Genomic DNA, 15,798 nt, shown 5'->3' on the forward strand with positions numbered 1-15,798 from the left:
AGGGCGACAAGTTGGTCATTTGTAGATCGCCCCGCCCTGAAGCCTGCCTGGCAGCCCTCGAGAAGACCGTTGTACTCAAGGAAGTACACAAGTCTCCTGTTTATCATCTTCTCGAGGAGCTTGCAAAGGCAGCTTGTAAGGGCGATGGGCCGATAGCTACCGGGAGAGGAAGGGTCCTTTTCTTCCTTCAGGAAAGCCACTAGTATGGCCTCCCTCCATAAGCGAGGAATGTGCCCCGAAAGCCATATGTTGTTGTATAGATGTAGGAGTGTTTCAAGAGTGTCTGAGTGTAGGTGTTGTATCATGGTGTATGTGATTTTGTCTGCACCTGGAGCTGAAGGCTTACATGTGCTCAGAGCAACCTTCAGCTCATGAATTGAAAAAGGAGAATTGTAAGAAGTGTGCGACTTGTTGCTATCACGCAGGGACTTCTTTTCCGCAGACGTTTTGTGCTTCATGAAAGTGTTCGTGTTGTGTGATGAGCTGGACACGTGTTCGAAGTGTTGTGCAAGTGTGTTGGCAGGGACCAGGTCAGACTCGCTGAACTGGGTCCCTGTGGAAACCAGACGCCGCTCCGCCCCCCGGCGAGCTGCTCCCCAGGGGGAAAGAGGCGAACCTTTTCCGCGCCTCTGGGAAGGTGATGTTCGCAGTTACCTTGATGTTGATTATGTTTTTTTTTCAGTTTGAAATTTTTCGCACTTACGGGAGTAGGCTGCATGCGCCCCCCCCCGCAGTTCACACAAGAGAGGGTGTCGGATGGACAGTTGTCGCTCGGATGGTCATGCGACGCGCATTTTGCACACGTCGTTCGGCCACGGCAAGAGTTTGTACCGTGCCCGAACCGCTGGCACCTGGCACTTAAAACAGCGCCGCGGGTTAGGGATGTAGGGACGAATGGAGCAACTGATAAAACCTGCATTTATGTGTTGTGGAAGAACTGCGCGGTCAAACGTCAAGATAATGTGCTTGGTGGGAATCTCCTTGTCGTCTCTGCGGATAGTGATGCGTCTCACGGCAGTGATGCCCTGATCCTTCAAGCCGGCAAGGAGATCCTCATCCGTTTCGTTCAAGAGATCCGTCTCGGATATCACACCTTGCGAGCTGTTGAGGCTCCGATGGGGTGTGAGTCTGATGTCTAGATCAGCCAGTCTAGTCTGAGCTAGAAGCTTCGTGGACTGCAGTTTGTCATTTACGTCGATTAGTAGTTCACCAGACCTTTGTTTTTTGCCCTTATATGATTTTTCTATTATGGCTTCAAGAGGTTTTGCGATCAAGAAGACTGAATGCGATACAAGAGGTTGGGTTGGATTGAGCGATTCCATCACAAGAAATGTAAAGAAATTATCCGGTTCAGGGAATGTTAAAGATGGCAATGAAGGAAAATATACTTCGGTGCGGCCCGTTTTCAGGGACCGATCACGTTTGGGGGGGGGGGGGTTGTAAGTACCATAGGGCATACTATAAAAGCAGGGAGACTGGGGTACTTCCTTCTTTGACCTTACCCTGGTAGTCAAAGAGGTCCCGGAGCTCCCTGCCTGGTAGACAGGCAAGGAGCCCATCGGTAGGAGCTTGACCAAGGCTCCGACGGCCACCGTTTACGGCTTCTACCCTTCACCTTTAAACACCTCGCCACGGTTGGACACGGCTTATGTTGGGAGCTCGGAGTCCGCGGTGTCGCTGCTCACCGTCACCATGAATACTCAAGGTGCCCCGTGCGGGGTGAACTTTATTCATGATGATGAACACAGCCACCTGAGTACCACCAGAAAGGGGTTGTGTTGTGATTGTGGGAGCAGCCTAGCAGATGACTGATGCACTAGCGGGATCGTTATGTACACGCGAAATACTCTCACTCATTTCACTGCTGCTCACCGTGATAAGGCACTGATCACCCGCCGGTTGGCGCTCACATAATAATATTCAAAAATTAAAGACCGTACAGCCCACCAAAATTCAGCAGTAACCCACAAGCACCAGTCAAACTACATGTGAGCGCTTTAGCACGCTGTGAAGCAGCAGAAGTGATACAAACTGCGTAGCCCGTCTATCTGTGTGCGCAAACCAATGGCATTAAGAACACTTTGTTCAAGAGTTTTCTGCCCCCATGCATCTATAAAGCATGAAAATGGAAACTTTCACATGTACGTCAAAACAAAACATCCAGTGATCTTCAATATGCAGGTCAGGCTGCTTAAAATAGGCAGCATACAGGAAGAAGGAAGCCTCAAGGGCAACAGCATGGCTAATTGAGCATAACGCACTACTGCTCCAGGCTTTTTTAGTTAAAATGTGGCACCGTCTTTCACAAAAAAAAAGTTTTTTCGTAACGAAGCTACGTAAACAAATGAACAGAAAGAGTTTGAGCCGCAAAAACCGATGCCAGTCTGCAACTGCGTGCAGACTCTATACACGGACACCTAAGGCCCAGTTAGAGCAAAAGATGGCAACAGAAATGTTAGTGGCAGTCCTTAAGTCATTTGGGCACTACATTTCATTCTGTTCCACAATTTCTTGTACAGTTGCTGACCGATTTTTAACCTTTCAACTGCCAGGTGTTTCTGGCCGTGACGCACCCCCAGTGTCGGCTGTGGTGTTTTCTCTTGTAAATACGTACAGCTGCCTATATTTCAGGTTGCTGCCAAAAAACCTCGCAAACCATTTTTCAGCCTCTTTTTGGGATCACAACCAAAACATTGCCTATCAAACAACCGACTGAAAACTGGCTCCAGAGTACAACTGGAGGCCCTATTCTCGACTGCACAAATTCACAGTGAATTCGCCATGTTTTTTGTATGAGCACAACCTAAGCAATCAGTGACATAATACACGTATAGCAATGACACCATCTAGTGAAATTTGACTCTTCACTTAAAGATCACAACCAAGGTATCAGATATTAAACACAAAAGATATAAAAACAAACTGAGGCTGGTAGGGGAACATTTCTTCAGTTTAAAATTGGCATCAACACCGCAGAGCGATGAGGTAACGTTGGTACAAAAGGTAGCAAAATGTGTTGAACTAGACACAATCTTTTTTTCCGTATATATTTATTTCTTTCAATTGCTTTTAGTAATGTAGTTGAGCTCTGCTTCAATGCAAGCTTTGTTATGTTATCACCGCCACGCTATCGTCTGCTGCTGTGTTCCATGTTTATGGTGTGATCACACAAAAAGACGGCCGTGACCATTGGTTGTATGACGCGGTAAGGGCAGCAAAGCGCTACGCTGAATAACTGCGGAGCATGCAAATGCCAACGATTCACTCATTCGTCGAGCTCGACTTCAATCGGCTCAGTAATGAATAAAACATTCATGTTTTAAAATTCCTATTTTTCTCTTGAGTTATAATATGGCACACACTACCTTACATGGAAGATCGAGTATGGACAAATGCCATGCATTGAGTTCTTTTTGTCATGAAGAGGCTTGTCTGCCCTCTTATGTTGCTGTTACACCAAACAAATAATTTTTATTTCGTTGGCAAACATAAAAACAAACTATGGCACGTTATTTGTATGCTCCATGATTGTGCTGACATCGAAATGGTCAGAGCTATAATTTCTTTTGGTAGAAAACAGCTTTCAACCGCACGTCATGCGAAACTGCGCCTGCTGCAAATTCACGGCGTTTTCACAGCGCTGAAGGTTGGTAAAATTTCTTTCCCTATTTCACGGTGACAGCAGACACCATTTTCAAGCTTTTACGTTACCTCGCGTCACTTTTACACAGTCTGAAGTTGCCCATGTGTGCCGTAAACGTTCTCGCCAACTGTTCAAATTACATCACATCTTTTCAGCCACTCACAGAGAGGTCATGTTCAAGCCGTATTTTGTTGAATTGCAAAAACAGGCATACATTGTCATGTCCGCTGTATTTAGTCAAGTTTTTCATTGCTGGGCCAAGAATTATGCACTTTCAGTACCCACAACCGCTTTGTCAACGGGAAACACGCGACCGAAATTGCAAGCTAGAAAAGACTGCTGGCAAATTCCTGTTGTTTCTGGCAGAGTACAATGTATATGTCTTTACAAGGCATATGTCTGTGGTGATTGATGCTCAAGAGTAACCCCTCAGAAAAGATCTATAATTTTTTAATGTGTAGGATTCTGTATACTTTCTGTGGCACGATAAATTTCTGTAGTAAAAACTGTGTAAGCAAGAGGTTTTGTTGCAATACTGAACGGTCTGTCATGTGACACTTTTGCAATGAATTTTCTTTCACACTATAAAAATCGGCAGGGACTACAATATGCTCTGTAGCATGCCAGATAATAATAGTAATTACGGAATGCTGAATGTGGTGGCTGAAGGACAGTCTGTGGTGCAACAAAATTTGTGTAGTGCCCACACGGTGTTGCACAACAGAAATTTCTGTAGTACAACAGAAATGTCTCATGCGACAGACATCTTGTAGTTCTACGTCAAAGAATTTTGTAGTAGGACTATAGAATGTCTGTCGCATGATAGATATGTCTGTTGTACTAACTAAATTTCTGTCGTACGACCGACATTCTGTCGTCATACTACAGTGATTCCTGTCTCTCAAGAGACTATCCTGCATTCCCAACAGAAATTCCTGTTGTGCGACAGAAATGCCTGCTGTACGACAGATTTTCTGTAGTTGTACTACAGAAATTTCTGTCGCATGACAGACCATCCTGTAGTCCCGACAGAAATCTCTGTCGTGCTACAGAAACGCCTGTCGTACGACAGAGTTTCTTTAGTTGTACTACAGAAATTCCTGTCGAACGACAGACCACCCTGTAGTCCCAACTGAAATCCCTGTCGTGCGACAGAAATTCCTGTTGTCCTTTTCGACTGGGTTGGTGGGATACTGGTATAAGGTGGTATCATCATTATCATCCGCTTCTACTTCTCTAGTGCAAGACAACTGCCTAATGCATGAATGTAGGCACGTCATCGGCTGCGCTGTGCTCTCGGAAAGTATATAAGTACTCGTGTGTTCCCGTTCCTATTTCCTTTTTACCTCCCTGCCGTTATTCCTCTAAACCGCACTCCATTAGGCCAGGGCAGCCTGATTAACTTATCATCTCTTGATTTCGTTTTTTGTATACTTATACAGCGCTGTTCAAATGCATAATTTGCAACATACTTTTCTCATCTGATCATCCATCCAGTTAACGGTGTTGGGGTGTGCAAATAACGAACTCCAGTTAAGTGGGCGCTCAGGCTGTATTTCCAGTAGCAAAAAAAAACAGTGCTGCTTGAGATGGACTCTGGAATGACTAACACATGTATAAATTTTATATTTCAATCCCGCTTTGCAACATTTGTCGCACGCCTCGCATGTGCGCTCATCCGCACGGAAAATAGTTCAAGGGAAGGGTGCGTTTAACCTACTGGAGCCTCAAGCGGAAACCTCTTCTCTGAAAAAGTCTTTTAAGTTAAAAAGCACGTAGGGCATTTACCGTGGAGTAGCTCACTATTACCAAAAAAATTACAGAATAGAGAAAGAAGCATACAATGTATGTCGACGCAGAAATCGATCGTTTCGATAGAAGGACACGCCCAGGCGTAGAGCGCATTAAAAATTACGCTGAGTAGTAAAAAAACATGCGCTTGGCTCACCATTAAAATTTCAAAGCTCTATGTAATACAGTTGCAAAACATAGCAAGAATTCGGCTTTAAAGCAACATTAGAACATGCGTAGGCCGAGTCATTTTCTGCCGTCCGACGGCAGGAGGGCAAGCTAAGCTGCCACCGAGGCAACAAGAAGTTTTATCATGGTTCAGTAAATTTGCAACCTGGATAATTGATTTAATTTCTTCGTTTTCCTTGTAACCGCTGAACAGGCACCTGACAGAAAAGTTGGGAACAACAGCTTGGCTAAGTAGGGAGCTGCGGTACATAATCGGAAGCAATGCACAACGATGTTTCACACACATTTACAAAAACACTGAATAAAATATTAGTTTATGATGAACGAGATGTACCATTATATTTTCTATACTCGAAGCTCGCAATACATTTGCATGCACGACGTATGCACGTTCAGCTTTACGCTTTCAAATGTGCACTTCAAAGATGTGCGCAACACATTATTGCGAATGAAACCTACCGTACATATATTTTAAATGGCTTTTCATGTACATGAATAGACTCTCATCAGCTCCATCCACTTTACATGTATACTTCATTTAGAGATGTAAAATTGTGCGTGTGGTATTTGTTCTCCTGTATCTGGTGTCATTTGTTAATGTGAACAATTTTAATTAAAATACAGCCGACTCGCGATAATTCAAACTCAAAGGCACCCCAGGATATTTTGTTTGAATTATCCGAAGTTTGAATTATCGCAAGTTCTCATAACAATGACGCTGGGCAAGGTGACAGCAAACACTGTGATTAGGCATTGATTTTATTCACATTTTTAAATTTAAAGCATTTTTAAACCCTAACTGTACAAAATATCAAGGAAGGAGAGGCGTAAGGTCCACAAACTGAATGCAGTGCGCTTTACTTTGTAAACCGCCGTGCCGCTTATCTTTTTCTTTTTTGCTGACACGCGACACGGGAATGCGTGATTGTGCGTTTTTTTTTGCTTTTGCGGCAGTGGCCCGCGTGGTTCTGTCCGCTGCGACAAGTCTAGGCAGTCAGTCATGTTTAGACGTTTTTTGAGGCCTGTTCGTTGTTTTAGTTTATAATTCGCATCGTGAACGCGGTAAATAAGGCTAGAAAGTTGAGAAACCTCACGGTCTACCTTACCTTTGCTTCGTTTCAAACGTTTGCTTACAGCAACGCCGTTCTCCTCAAAGGCTTGACGCACTTATTGTTCATATTTCGACTGTTATGGTTAAATAAGCACGCAAATAATCAAATAGTTGCGGGAAAGCAGTAGATATTTAGTATTATGGACACGCAAAACGTATAAACTACCCGAATGGCGTAGTTTGAACTAAGCGGCTTTTAAATAGATTGAAAGGTTAAAGGCCAACCAAAATTTTGAATTTTGGTTGAATTAACCGAACGTAGGAATTATCAGAATGTGAATTATCCCCAGTCTACTGTAAAGTAGTTCTCTTGTATCTGCTTTTGAGAAAATATTGTATATTTCTTCGAGTTATTTAGTTGTTAAGTGTAAATGGCGCTTTGTATGCGGTATGTTATACCAAGTTTACGAAAAAATCCAACAGAAATTGGAGGTTTCTGGTCATAAATAACTTATCATAAACCTACGACAGACTAAAATAAGCAGAATGTTTGCAATTTATTTTTGAAAAAACTAGATGAATTATTTACTTTTGTTTCTAGCGTTGAAATCGAAAAGTGCTGTATAATATTAAATTTTTGGTGTGTAGTATTCAGCAACCATTTCATAAGGGCCAAAGATTTTTCCAGAAATAAATTTACAGAAATACATGTCGTAGTACTTATTTCCCTCTGCAAACTATAATAGCCGATCTGCTAAGCAAACCACGCATGATATATTCTGAAGATTCACAGCTACTGATATAGTTACTGGACGCCGAGGAACAAACAGCTCCTTGTCCTACAGAACTTCGTGTGTAACGTATGTGACATGTCTCTCCCAAATCAAATGGAACGAGAGCAAAATACAGAGAATTTCTTGTTCTTCAACAACATCGATTTTGTTTTTATTGCAAAGTAGGCTACTTTTAGTTTTTAGACTGACTTTTTTATTCATAGCTTGATACCAGGCAGATTTTATTGTATGCTTATTGACAAGTCAATGTTACTTGTTACATTTTAATAATAAGCGGAATCGTTCTAAAAAATAAGGAACACTCCTGTGATCTAAAGAGAGAAAAATTGTACAGGTTTGTGAGCGAGGAAAATGTAACTATTGTGTACACTGAATAACAGGAGCCGCAGTATATATGATTGCCGTACGCCGCACGGAATCTATCAAAATTGTGCGCGTGATTCATAGGCTACTTTCTATTAGTTCGTGCGAGTTAATTCCAGTTGTATTTTAGAAATGCTGAATATTTAGATATTTTTAATGAAATGGTTCAATAGGTCCTACGAAAGAATTAAAATCATTTTGGGCTACATTTGATATAATGCATGCAGTTCATCCAGTGAGTTGCACTAGCTATTTACCGTAACTTGCTACTACGGGATGGTATTCCTTGTTAACGGTATGAAATTTTACCGAACCTTACGAACGCGTACTTGCTTAGTTGTGTAGTCGCTGCAAGAATAGAGAAACAGAGTAAGTGCGAGAAATCATGGAAACGACTCGTGTCATTGTCAAAATTCTCACAGTAAGACACTTTCTCTGCCATGTGGAGTAAGAGCCGGCTGTGGTTTTGAGGCGCAGGGGCAACGTTCACTGCGGTTCTTAAATTGTCCTCGAGTATAGCGTACCAGTTCACGAAGCGTCGCATGTGCGCTTGCGTGGGGCGACTTGGACTTATAGGTTGATACAGTCTGCAGACTGACAAACAAAAGCCGTATTCCTCCTGGCACAAGCGTACCGGGGCTTAGTTTCAACTGGGCGAACGAGTTGCGACTACCAACTGGCCGCCGGCCGCCTAAACGCTGGACCGACTGATTCTGTGGGGAGGTCGGCAAGCCGTGCAGTAGCGCACTCAAGCCAAGCCATCTTGTTTCGACATCATACGAAACGTCATACAATATCGGTTAGGAGGACGCCGAGAGGAGGACAGCATTTTCGAACATATTTTTCTACTGAATACGCGTAAATGCAGCGACAGTGGTCGAAACATGGCCTGCAGGCTCCAGGTTACAATTTGAGCTAGTAATCTTGCAACGTTTACAAATCACTTCAGTGTCCCCTAAAGGACAGCGGACGGCATTCTTTTTTTTTTCAGTGAGCGTGGATCTACGAAAGTGGTTCATCGAAAAAAGTGCAGAGAGTAGCAGCAAAATAGAACAAACCTAGAAATAAAGTAGTAGACCACATGCTTGCAGCAATGATTGCGGAAGGGGCCCAGTGTTTCCGTGACAATGCGAGCTTGTGGTTTTCGTTACCGCCTCCACTTTTGGTGTAAAGTTTCTTCAGCGCCCGTCCTCCTGAACTGTGTTCAGGAGGCCGTATGCTTCCCCGAGTAGTGAAGCAGCGAAAAGTGAAGTGCCTGTATGTGCACTACAATTGATAATTGGCTATGCTAGGACACTTTGTTTTATGGTAGTGCGCATTTATATTATTTTTTGACTGAGAACAAGAAAGAAAGTAACAATAGAAAGTACAAACCCATGAAGATTAACGAAGGATATTAGAAAAGTATATATTAACAACTATTACATTATTAGGGCAAAGACAAACAACAACGAAAGACAAACAGGGACATAAATAATCATTTCTAATAAAGCACAAACCGTGAAGTTTCTCATATCTTAAAAATGCAGAATTGGCGAGATACGCGCTTCTACTCGTTTCTATAAAGCGAATGCCCTTAATTGTAGTAACGTACGTATAAAAAAGGGAAACAGGAGGACAGAAATGAAAAAAACAAAATGTAGCCCAAATAAACTGCGCGTAGCTACGTAGGCCTAAACAATAAAACATTTTTATAAAACTGGCAGAACTTCACCTACTCGGCGATCATAAACAAGTTTGGTTTATAAAAAAACTGGAAATTCAGTTGACATAACTGCTGCCGCCGTAAAAATACAGCGTAAAGACACGAATAAATAAACATCAAAGTATTGGAATAAAACAAGATTACACCAAAAAAAGTTCATTTTTTTTCGAAGACACGAAGAGACGACAAACTATTGTTCACATATTGATGGACAATCTTTATAATTTGTGTATAATTCCATGTAGTTTAAGCAAGCCAGGCCATCACTGCCGCTGTTGGTGAAAGAAGAAGAATAAGCAGTAAAAAATAAGCACAGTATTCTGAAGTGCGTTAGAAAAGTACTTAAGTAAAAGCTCTACAGATATGATCCCAAAGTCAGTGACTGCAACGGGACCCTCGATGAGTTACTACAGAGGAAATAACCACATTAAGCATTGGCAGCCACATTGCAACCATATGACATGCTAAAAAAACAAAAGAAAGAGGATGAATTCATTACAAGTAAACAATCAGAAAGAGAAGAAAGTTCACCACAGGCTAAACAAGATCGGCATATCCCATTCTAATTACGTATAAATGAGCAAAATAGTAACAACAGACAAGTTAACAGAACAAAACATGGTTTTTTTGGGACGGTTTACATGACCACACAAAAATAATAATTTCCCAGCAAGTTGTAAACTATTATAAATTGATACTGCAGAGAAAGCTGAAGTAATTCTGCCGTAATTAATTTAAACCGGTGGTAGTAAAATGTTTCCGTTGGATGCAAACCTGCCCTTGCAGTTTGCTAAGAAGGAAAGGTTGATAAAACTAAAAGACAATTGGAAACACAAGGAACTGAATAAAATTAAGCTTAAAATATACTGAAACAACTTTTCAACCGATAACACGTTAAAATGACGCAATGATTCTTGGGTGCAGATTGAGGATGGCTCCCGGGTATAAAGAGAATGGCTTGATTTTGAGTATGTTGTGCTGAAGAACAATGACACTGATATATGTTTCACCAAGTTATGATCGTGTACTTTTTACGGCTATAAATGAAAGAAAAATAAAGTGCTAAGAGACCATCAACTAAATAAAACGGACGATCTTTAATTAGGGACCGAATATCGTATGCAGTTTTTTATATGACTGATGTCACAGTAAATTTTTGTTTAGGGTCGAGTAACACGCCAAGGAAAAACCAAGTTGCAAACAGCAATAAGATTAGGATCGAGTGTTAAAGACTATGGGGTTCTACATTTCACGCACTACGTATTCCCCAACCCGCAGTCATTCACACTCAGCAGACATGCCTTGTGGCCGGCTGCGGACGGGCCCTTTGTATGCGGAGGCCGACAAAGGTAGGACGCGACAATGACAAAACATCAATGGCCGCATTTATTGCAGGTGCAAATCGAATATACGGCAAACAAACTAATCGTAGGCCATAAAGGTGACGTTGGGAGTGAGGAATTCAACAACGCTGGAGATCGAGATGGTTCGACTCACCATTGGAATTGGTGGTGGTTCGACTCACCCGCGGGCGCGGGTGCATTCTCAAAGGCTCCTCGGAATCGTCCGTACGAGCCGCATTCTTCTGGTTGAGAGCAGCTCACCGTAACGTGTGCTATTCCATCCCCCAAACCAGAGACTCTCCTCTCGTCATGCGGCATCCTACCAGACCTCGCCATTGGATGGCGCGAAGGAAGAATTGGTTCTCAAGTAGGCAGGGTAAAAACACTGTTCTCCAGAGTTCGGTCAGTCCACCAGAGTTTTTGCTTCCACCAATAGCATTCTAATTAATCGGGTGCAGCTTTGATGTGAGAGTTCGCGGCTTGGTTGTTGCGCCAATCGCGGTGTTACGCGCCAGGTGATCCACCAGTGGAACCCGGGCGGGGAGCCTCCATTGGCAGATCAAAAGGAATGACGAGGAGAAGAGGCCTTAAGACGCTTACACAGACCCTTCTACGCTTGCCACTGTTGCAGTAGCTTTCCCACACACTGTCTTCAACCTTTGTTTTTACTCCTAACTCCCGATTCAATGTGCCTGGAACCGGCAGTTTCTCAATGTTCAATGCTAGGGGACTGCATCTAGATATATAGGAGCCCCAAAAAATCACTAAATTGATTGATTGATTGATTGATTGATTGATTGATTGATTGATTGATTCATTGATTCATTGATTGTACGGTTTAACGCGCCGACGCAACGCAGGCGATGAGGCTCGCCGTATTGGAGGGCTCCGGATCAATTTTGACCACCTGCGGATCTTTAGCGTGCGCCGAAATCTCGAACACACGGGCGTTTTTTTTTTCCTTACTAATGTATAAAACACTGATTCGTCCGGTACTTGACTACTCATGCCCCGTATGAAACCCTCTGTGAGGAGGGAAGGAAGACCCCATCTGCAAGTTCTTGAGTAGGGTGTGTTCAGTGGCGGCTGGGGCTAGCCAGTCACCAGTTAATAAGACGAGGGCGCTTTGAGAGGTTACAAAGAAAACATGTATTCTAGAACAAAGCACGACGCAGACAATAATACATAGACGATAGACTATGAGAGAGCTAACAAAAATCCAAAAGAAATAACTATTCTACAACTGTGACCTCAAGAAACCCAAATTGTCTAACTAATGTACAGAAAAGCCTATACATCTGAACACCAGAAAAGTGCCACAAAAAAGCACGCACCAGTTTCGTTTCTTGGCTCACTAATTGGAACCACTGTCACTAGGTCAAAAAATGTGGGATAAAGACACAATTTAAAAAAGACATCCCCCTCGCGAGGGGCACGATCAAATGCACAGCATTTCCGAGGGGGTGCGCCGGCAAGTCGTATCTCTCGATCGCGGGACCCGTGTCGCCATTTTTTGGAGGCGCGGGACAACTTGTGGCGCTTTCGAAACAAACGAGAAATGAGTGAAGGATATAAGGCGCGTTCGGTGCATCGAAATCTGTGTCGGTTTCGTGGCTCGGTCGGTAGTGCGCCGGGCACCTTGCGTTCCGCCCGCGGCGTCATGGGTTCGAAACCGGGCGCCGGAAACTTATCCTGGCTGCGGACTACGACAAGGCGCGCATGCGGACTACGACAAGGCGCGCATGCGGACTACGACAAGACGCGCATGCGGACTACGACAAGACGCGCATGCGTCTTGTCTTGTCACGCCAACGCCGCGTGACATTGTGAGTTACTAAAATGCTATGCATTTAAAATTACACCATCTCTCCGTGGGGAACCCTGATGAGGATGCGAAGCATCATGGGGGTTCCGTGTGGTTTCATTGTGTTGCCGTTATGTTGAGTGATGTGGTGTTTAGTAGCGCCAGAGGGAATTCCGCGTCCGGGTCCACACCGGTGGCAAAGGCACGCAAGTACTGTTGTGTTACTGTGAGTAGGTGGTGGTTCTCGAGGCGCCGAAACTCCTTCATCTTCTTGTCGATGTTGTCGGCTCTGTGGTATAACTGGTAGTCTCCGTCAGCGTTGGTGAGGTAAAGGTTGTTGACGTTGGTGCACCGGCTGAGCGCAACGTACACGCCGTCCTCTTCGCAGCTTTGTCTTCTTCTTCTTCAGCGGTGCCCCTACGGAAAGATGACGACGGTGTTTGAACGCGAAGCTATCTCGTGATGGATTCTTTGGTTGGCGAATTTCTAGGGGCATCCTGCTACAATCATCATCAGAGCGCCACCACCATGGCCTACCCAGCTGCTGGGCACTGAGGGCCAAGAGTTGAGTTGGTCGGTCACGGGAGGTGGTGGCCATTTACTACACCAGCGTTGCTATGTCTCTCGCTTGTGAGGGAGGGCTGTTTATGTCCCTAACAGCCGTCCTAGCAGGGTTGAACCTCCGTAGTGGAGCCTCTCTGATATCAGCGGTAATGGCTACTTCCAGAGCAGGCAGCACTCCATACCTGCATGGTACGGGACAGACCCGGAGATAAAAACGGGTGAGAACGCGAGAAAAGCTTCCCGCAGGCATCGTTGCAGTGCACGTCTGCAGTGATATTCAGCCAGCGTTTCTTGTTTTGCTTTGTTTACGCGCGGTTCTGAAGGAATAAGCTGAGGCGCTACCTTACTAATGAGAGATCCACTGACGCCTGGCCGTTGAAAAAGCCTCCAGTGCTGTTCTCAAGTGCATAGGCTTTAATAAATGTCTAGTTTGAAGCCTAGATGGCCAAAAGGGCTGCTGAAGGAATATCAGCGTCCTTCCTGGCCATTTGAATTGTTTTCTAGGCCGAGAAACGGTGGATTCGAACAACGGTGGCCTTTTGGCAGGGCTGTGAGAAGATTAGGCAATCCTGTGCTTTCACACGATTGGAAGCCTTGGGACCACAACAGCGGTTCAAAAACTCTATTGCCATAACGTTCTCATACAATACGATTACATATCTCGGTAGCCCTTGCGCGGGCGGTCACAGCGAGTGGTTGTGCTTAGTTGTGCGCCCGCGGGTTGTCGAGTTATTCAAATTTTACGGACGTTACCTGGATCACCCCGAACGCCGTCCGTGACGCTAGCTAGGTACGGGCACGGAGGTTGCTACGTAGCGCTGTACACAAGGAGGACAGTGTAGACCGGCTAAATGAGAACCTAGCATCGGCAATCAGCGAATCAGCAGCAGCTGTTGGAGAAGCAACATGTAGGGAAGAAACTAGAACATTAACTAAAAAAACGAGGGAACTAATTGCCAAGCGCCAGAACCTGACGTGTCAAGTACAGGAGATCAGATTGAACTAGCCGAGCGGTCGAAACTGATTAACAGATGTAAAACATGGCAGTTGTTAAGGAAACGCTGCAAATAGGGGGAAGCTTGAAAGAAACTAAGAGAAAGCTAGCCATTTGCAAAGACGGGATGTACGCACTCAGAGACGAGCAGGTTAACATAACCCACAAGTTGGACGAGATAATAAGGGTAGCAGAACTATTCTACACCAGGCCGTATCCCAGCGACGTTATACCAGGGGATACCGCTGAGAGTACAAGCATAACTTCCGGTGTACCACTAGTAACTAAAGTGGACGTACCAGGGGCTTTCAAGGCCGTGAAAAGAGGAAAACCTGCAGGTGACGACAGCATAAGCGTAGATCTTTTGGAGGAGGGAGGAGATACTGTTCCGGAAAAACTGGCTGTACTTTTTTCTGAATGCTTGGAGGTGCAAAAAGTGCCCATAGCCTGAAAAAAAATGCCAACAATATCTTTATTCTTGACAAAAGAGATTCCAAGGACCTCAATGATTAGAGATCCACCAGCCTACTCTCTGTTGTGTACACACCCTTTACCAAAGTTTTAGTTAGCCGCATAGCTCAAAATCTGGGTTTGCCCCAACCCTGAGAGGAGGCTGGGTTTAGGAAAAGTTAGTCAACTATATCACATTCATGCTGTAGATCAAATGATAGAAAATACCACAGAATACACAAAACCTCTTTACATGAAATTTATAGACTCTGAGAAAGCGTTTCATTCCATGCTCACTGCAGCCGTGCTAGAAGCATTAAAAGACCAGGGAAAAGAGGAAACCTACATAAGACTTCTAGAAGACATAAAAATGCAGGGACACGCTAACACTCCACAAGCGAAACGATAACTTCCCTATCCGGAAGAAAGTAAGACAATGAGATACCATCTAGCCAAAGCTATTCACACCATGTATGGAGGAGTTGTTTAGAAAGCTTTGACGGGAAAAACATACGACTAAGGATAAATGGGAATACCTAATCCATTTAGGTTCGCGGACGACATCTTTTGCTGCGTTAGACTGCAGAAAACATGCGAATAATGCTTGAGGAACTACAATCAGAGAGCAAGGCTGTGGAGCTAAAAATACATAAGAATAAATCATACTTAATGAGAAATAAACACGAGAAAAAACGTCTTCTTCAGCTTAGGAAATATAATACCAGAAGTAGAAGGATAAAACTACATCAACAAGATGGCGGGTGCTGACCCCAACCACGGAAGAAATCTGGTGCAAAATAGGTGTGGGACGGGTGTGCACGCGGCAAGCACTTCCAAATAATGAAAAGTCAGCTACCTCAGTCACTAAAAAGAAAATTGTATAACCAGTGCACAGTGGCGGTTATGACGTATGGAGCTGAAACGTGGTGCCTTACTAAACAACTAGAAAGCAAACTTAGGTAGACTCAAAGGGTCATGGAGCGAATAATGTTAGGAATAACAAACAGCGACAGGAAACGAACTACCTGTACCAGGGAACAAACTCGAGTAGAAGATATCAGTGAAATAAAGAAAAAGAAATGGACTTGGGCTGGCCACCTCGTGAGG

Source organism: Haemaphysalis longicornis, unplaced genomic scaffold, assembly GCF_048455015.1.
Source record: "Haemaphysalis longicornis isolate Haplotype H1 unplaced genomic scaffold, Haemaphysalis longicornis Haplotype H1 scaffold_70, whole genome shotgun sequence".
Lineage (NCBI taxonomy): Eukaryota > Metazoa > Arthropoda > Arachnida > Ixodida > Ixodidae > Haemaphysalis > Haemaphysalis longicornis.